The following is a 1,085-nucleotide window of genomic DNA, read 5'->3' on the forward strand; positions in this document are numbered from 1 at the left end:
AAAAAATGTCTTTACTTATTCTTTGAGAATTTTATATTTTGACCATATTTTCCTTCCCCATCTCCTCCCAGGACCCCCCCAAAGTCCCTTCTTTCTAAAAGTCCTCTTCTGGCCTTATTGGGCACCAGGCACACACGTGGTACACAGACATACATTTGAGCAAAACATTCATACACATAAAGTAAATAAATCTTTTTCCCCTATGGAAAAATCAAAGGACCTAGAATATCTCAAGGAACTACGGGGAACAAAATTTTAGGTCTAACACTGCATGATTTCCAAATTTACTATAAAGCCACAGGAACTGAGTCGTATTGCATGGCAGCCGTGCCTTTGTTATCCTCTTCTGCTTCTTCTTCTTTAGACAAGGTCTATGTAGCCCCGGTTGGTCTGGAAGTAGCTATATAGACCAGGCTGCTTTGAACTCACAGAGATCTGCTTGCCTCAAATAAATCTTTTTGAAATAAATTTATGAAAGTTTATTCAAGTGATCAATAGAACACAGCCCAGAAATAGCACCTGTTCGGGGAGGCCACTTGTTTGTTCCCGGCTGCCCAGACATGAAATAACCACACAGAAACTATATTATTTGCAATACTGCTTGGCCTATTAGCTCTAGCTTCTTACTGGCTACTTCTTACATCTTAAATCAACCCATTTCTGTTAATCTGTGTATTGCCACGTGGCTGTGGCTTATGGGCAAGGTTCCATGCGGCATCTGTCTCCAGCAGGGCTACATGGCTCCTCCTAACTCCACCTTTTTTCTCTCAACTTTCAGTTTAGCTGTCCCGCCCCATCCCCCACAACCTCCACCTAACTCTGCTCTGCCCTATCCGAGGCTAAAGCACCTTCTTTATTCATTAACCAATAAAAGCAACACATATACAGAAGGACTTCCCACACCAGCCCCCCAAATGTGTAGACACCTGATTTTTTTAAAAATATTTATTTATTTATTATGTACACAATATTCTGTCTGTGTGTATGCCTGCTGGCCAGAAGAGGGCACCAGACCTCATTACAGATGGCTGTGAGCCACCATGTGGTTGCTGGGAACTGAACTCAGGACCTTTGGAAGAGCAGGC

This window comes from Microtus ochrogaster, unplaced genomic scaffold, assembly GCF_000317375.1.
Source record: "Microtus ochrogaster isolate Prairie Vole_2 unplaced genomic scaffold, MicOch1.0 UNK91, whole genome shotgun sequence".
In the NCBI taxonomy this organism is placed as follows: Eukaryota; Metazoa; Chordata; class Mammalia; order Rodentia; family Cricetidae; genus Microtus; species Microtus ochrogaster.